The sequence below is a fragment of the Trichechus manatus genome, unplaced genomic scaffold, assembly GCF_000243295.1.
Source record: "Trichechus manatus latirostris isolate Lorelei unplaced genomic scaffold, TriManLat1.0 scaffold00201, whole genome shotgun sequence".
Taxonomy (NCBI): Eukaryota; Metazoa; Chordata; class Mammalia; order Sirenia; family Trichechidae; genus Trichechus; species Trichechus manatus.
Genome location: NW_004444137.1, coordinates 50,784 through 56,186, shown reverse-complemented (window position 1 = coordinate 56,186; position 5,403 = coordinate 50,784).

The following is a 5,403-nucleotide window of genomic DNA, read 5'->3' as shown; positions in this document are numbered from 1 at the left end:
GTATCTTTGGCTATGTGTATTTTCACCAAAAAAAAAAAAAAAGTTTGAAAATTTAGAGGGTTAAAATGTTGTGGGGTTGTTCACCAATGTCATAAAACAACATGTGTACTACTGTTTCATGAGAAACTATTTGTTGTGTAAGCCTTCACCTGAAGTACAATAAAATTTAAAAAACTAAAAATAAAAAAAAAAAATTGGCCAGTGAAAACCTTATGAATAGCAGTGGAACATTGTTTGATATAGTGATGGAAGATGAGCCCCTCAGGTTAGAAGGCACTCAAAATACCATTAAGGAAGAGTTGTCTCCTCCAAGTATAGCTGGCCTTAAGGATGTGGATGACGTACCTACGTTTCCTGATGTGGCATGAATCAAAATGCGAAGAAACAACTGCAAACATCCATTAATAATTGGATTAATAGTCCATTAATAATGTACAATGTATGGATCTAGAAAAATTGAAAGTTGGCAGAAATGAATTGGAGTACTCGAAGACTGATATCCTAAACATTAGTAAGCTGAAATGGACTGCTATTGGCCATTTTGAATCAGAGAATCGTAAGTTCTACTATGCCAGGAATGACAAATTGGAGAGGAACAGTGTCACATTCATTATCATAAAGAGCATTTCAAGATCTATACTGAAGTACAACATTGACAGTGATAGGAAATATCCGTACGCCTGCAAGGAAGACAAGTTACTGCAACTATTATTCAAATTTACACACCAACCACTAATGTCAAAGATGAAGAAATTGAAGATTTTTACCAACTTCTGCAGTCTGAAATTGATCAAACATGCAATCCAGATGCATTGCTAATTACTGGTAGTTGGAATGAGAAGACTGGAAACAAAGAAGAGGTATCAGTAGTTGGAAAACATGGCCTTGTTGAGAGAAATGATGCTGGAGATCACATGATAGAATTTTGCAAGACCAAGAACTTACTCATTGCATATACCTTTATTCAACACCATAAATGATAACTATACACGTGGACCTTTCTGAATGGGATACACAGGAATAAAATTGACTACATTTGTGGAAAGAAGAGACATTGGAGAAGCTTAATATCATCACTCAGAAATAGGCCAGGGGCCAAGTGTGGAACAGGCCATCAATTACTCACATACAAGTTCAAGTTGAAGCTCCAGAAAATTAAAAGAAGTCTACCAGAGCTAAAGTATGACCTTGACTATATACTACCTGAATTTAGAGATCATCTCAAGAATAGATTTGACACACTGAACACTGATGAATGAAGAGCAGATTTTTTGTGGAAGGACATCATATATGAAGAAAGCAAGAGGTCTTTTAAAAAGACAGGGTAGAAAGAAAAGACAAAAATGGATGTCACAAGAGGCTCTGAAACTTGCTCTAAAGTGAAACTTGCTCTAAAAGTGAATGGAAGAATCCATGAAGTAAAAGAGCTGAACAGAAGATTACAAAGGGCAGTTCAAGAAGACAAAATAAAGTATTATAATGAAATGTGCAAATACTTGGAGTTAGAAAAGCAAAAGGGCAGAACAATATTGAAGGATTCAGTGGACAAAATATTGAATGACCTAGGAAACATCAAAAGAAGATTGAAGGAATACACAGAATCACTGTAACAAAAAGAATTGGTTGATGTTCAACCATTTCAGGAGGTAGCATATGATCAAAAACCAATGGTATTGAAGGAAGAAATTGAAGCTGCACTGAAGGCATTGGCAAAAAACAAGGCTTAAAGATTTGATGATATTTCAACAAATAGATGCAACGCTGAGGTGCTCACTCATCTATGCCAAGAAATTTAGAACACAGCTACCTGACCAATCTACTGGAAGAGATCTATATTTGTTCCCATTCCAAAGAAGGTGATCCAACAGAATGCAGAAATTATTGAACAATATCATTAATATCACAAGCAAGTAAGATGTTTGCTAAAGATATTTCAAAAATGGTTGCAGTAGTACATAAACAGGGACATGCCAGAAATTCAAGCCAGATTCAGAAAAGGACGTGGAATGAGGGATATCATTGCTGATGTCAGATGGATTGTGGTTAAAAGCATAGATATCAGAAAGACATTTACCTGTGTGTTATTGACTACACAAAGGCATTCGAATGTGTGGATCACAACAAATTATGGATAACATTGCAAAGAATGGGAATTCCAGAACACTTAATTGTGTTCATGAGGAAACTGTACATAGATCAAGAGGCAGTTGTTTGAACAGAAGAAGGGGATACTATATGGTTTAAAATCAGACAAGGTGTGCATCAGGGTTGTAACCTTTCACCGTATGTATTCAATCTGTATGCTGAGCAAATAATCTGAGATGCTGGACTATAAGGAGAAGAACACTGCATCGGTATTGAAGGAAAACTCATTAACAACCTGTAATACGCACACGAAATAACCTTGTTTGCTGAAAGTGAAGAGAACTTGAATCAATTACTGATGAAGATCAAAGACTACAGCCTTCAGTATGGAGTAATGTCTCAACATAAAAAAAAAAAAAAAAGAAATTCTCACAACTGGACCAATAAGCAATATCATGATAAATGGAGAAAATATTGAAGTTGTCAAGGATTTCATTTTACTTGGATCCACAAACAACACCAATGGAATCAGCAGTCAAGAAATCATAAGATGGTTTGCACTGGGCATGTCTCCTGCAAAAGTTCTGCTTAACATGTTAAAAAGCAAAGATCTCACTTTGGGAACTAAGGCGCGACTGACCCAACCCATGGTATTTTCAATTGCCTCATATGCATGCGAAACCTGGACGATGAATAAGGAGGACTGAAGAAGAACTGATGCCTCTAAGTTATGATGTCACAAAAGAATCTTGAACATACCACCGGCTGCCAAAAGAACCAACAAATCTGTTTTTGAAGAAGTACAGCCAGAACGCTCCTTAGAAGTCAGGATGGGGAGACTTTGTCTCAGGTTCTTTGGACATGTTATCAGGAGGGACCAGTCCCTGGAGAAGGACTTCATGCTTGATAAAGTAGAGGGTCAGAAAAAAAGAGGAAGATCCTCAATGAGATGGATTGGCACAGTGGCTGCAACAATGGACTCAAACAGCAGCGATTGTGAGGCTGGCGCAGGATTGGGAAGTGTTTCGTTCTGTTGTACGTGGGGTCGCTGTGAGTCAGAACAGACTCGATGGCCCCTAACAACATAACTAAGATAGTTATGAAACTGAATTTGATCAGGTGTTGGAAAATGGCTTTTTCACTTTATGCAGAATATGAAACAAGTATAGAAAATTGTCGAATTACAAATAAAATAGTCATAGAATTTATTTTTAACACAAACAACAGAGGTTTGCTTTTATCTGGTTACGTTTTATCCTGTCCTTTGTTTTCTATTTTGTTACTTTCACTTTGCTAAAACCAAGGTGCACCACGTTTCACTCATTTCTTATGCTTCTATCTAGTACCTTTTCAGAAAGGTATCCATATTAGTGTGCCATGGAAAATTCCACAGGAAACCTGCTGGCACTAGCTCATCTTGGGTGTCCTCAGTGGCCACAGCCTTAAATGTGACAATTTGACAGAGCGCTCTCAAATTTTGTGGAAAATTAAATTTAAGCATCAAGTTCCCCAAATCCTCTTTTTATCCTTTTTTTAAAAATGAAAATAAATCTGCTTTGTCTCAAGCCTACAGCACACCTCTTTCCCTTGCTTTTTTGAGGAAGCTCAATCTTGGCTCCACCATCACATCTCTCAGATTCTCTGTGCCCAGGAGTGGAATTTGTCTGATCCTGGAGAATAAGTGAAGTGAACAGAAGCTTTCTTAAACCTTTCTTCCCCAGAATTCTCTTAATGATATTTTTCTACCTTTTTCCTTTTGCAGATCATGCTCTTGGGTTAGAAGTTAGGAAAAAGAGGGAGATGTATGTTTCTCTGTCTTCTACATTTTCACAGTATCCTGCTCTCCCCTGAAACAAAAAACAAACAAACAAAAAAAAAAAAACAAAAAAAAAAAACCCTTTAACAAATTCAGCTCTCCTCAGAGTACAGCTGCAAACTATATCTTCAATCTTCAACTCAGTTTAAAAAAAAGAAAGAAAGAAAAATAAACTGTGGCTGTTCAGTCAATTTCCACTCATGACAACCTCATGCGTTGTTTCGTTTTATCATTCTTAAGTTCATATCCATTTTTTCTTTGCATCTGTAAACTTATTTTTTTAGAAGAAAATATTCTACTGCTGAATGTAAAATGGTTCATTATTTTCTTACTTATTTTTAAGTGTGAGGATGTGATGTCTTTTAGTTTAACTATCTCCGATTTCAGCTGAGCTTTATATTGAATGGAAGATAAATTGAAACAGGATGGGAATAAATATAAATAATTATCTTAGAAATCACTTCAGAGTTGTGGGTAGAAATCTAATTATTTGTACACATGCAATGAAGATAATGATGAATATGATTCAGGTGCTAGAGAGTGGGCTGAGGGAGAATTCTCTTTTGCAGGGAACTGTCTCCTGGGAAGAAGGGGATAGAAGTATAGATAGTTGGACTACTTGGTGTTTTCTTTTTTTTCCTTCTAGGTTGCTCTTTGTTTAAAAATTTTAAAAATGATGATATATAAATATGATATATTATTGAAAATGTTGATGTGTTGATGTGGAAATATGTCTGACATTAAAAATTGGTTTGCAAAACAGCATGAATCAAATTTATATAAAACTATAATTTCTTTTATATAAACTTATATACCTATATAAATGTTTACAGTGGTGGGATGTTAATGATTTTTACTTTATTTTATATACTTTTTTCTATTATTTTTTTACTTCTTTAAAGTGAACTTTTTTTATAATTAGGAAAATAAATAACTATGATAATCTTTTTAAATTTCTATAAAGAAGAAAAAGACAAGCATCTCATCTTTAATTTTAATGAGGGAGACAGCAAATTCTCCACAGAGCAGAGTAGTCATTTGCTTTATATATTTTTTTTTTGTGGTTTATTTGATTTTTTTCAGAGTAAATTTAAGGCTTTGGTCCTAACTGATCTCTCATTCTAAACCTAAAAGGCATCAATAGTCTAACCTAAGCTATGTGTTCTCCAGCCAGGATGCTAATGAGGATGAAGATTTTTTACCTTTCTCCCTCCCTTCCATTTTATAGTTTCCACCTTATAGTAATTTGATGTGGTATATATTATAGTGTTATGTTTGTAACTGATATTGTTAACCTTATGTGAAGTTAGTATTAGATCATGTTGAAGTGTCCATCAACAGATGAATGGATAAATAAAATGTAGTATATTTGAATGGATAAGATGGCAGTCTAGGCAGAAGCACCACACCGTCCCTCCACAACAAAGATCCGAAAAACTAAGCCAAACAGAGAATCAACAATCCTGAAACCCTAGAACATCAAATGAAGAGATAAAGAACTC